Source organism: Merops nubicus, unplaced genomic scaffold (assembly GCF_000691845.1).
Source record: "Merops nubicus isolate BGI_N331 unplaced genomic scaffold, ASM69184v1 scaffold42771, whole genome shotgun sequence".
Taxonomy (NCBI): Eukaryota; Metazoa; Chordata; class Aves; order Coraciiformes; family Meropidae; genus Merops; species Merops nubicus.
Window position 1 is genome coordinate 16 of NW_008591201.1, and position 234 is coordinate 249.

Sequence of the window (234 nt, forward strand, 5' to 3'; positions counted from 1 at the left end):
TCCCCGCTTGGCGAAGGCCAGCCTCTCTCATCCCTCCCCGGGAGCTTTGGACGAGGCTGGGAGGGCTGAGCTGGTCTGGGGTTTGCTCTGAATGACCGAGCTCTCCCATTCAAGACCTCGCAATCTCGAAGCAACCGAGAGGGGTTTGTTGTTTGTTGGTTTTTTTTTTTTTTTCTCTTTTTTTTTTTCCTGTTTTTTTTTTTTTTTTTTTTTTTTTTTTTCCCCCCTCTTTCT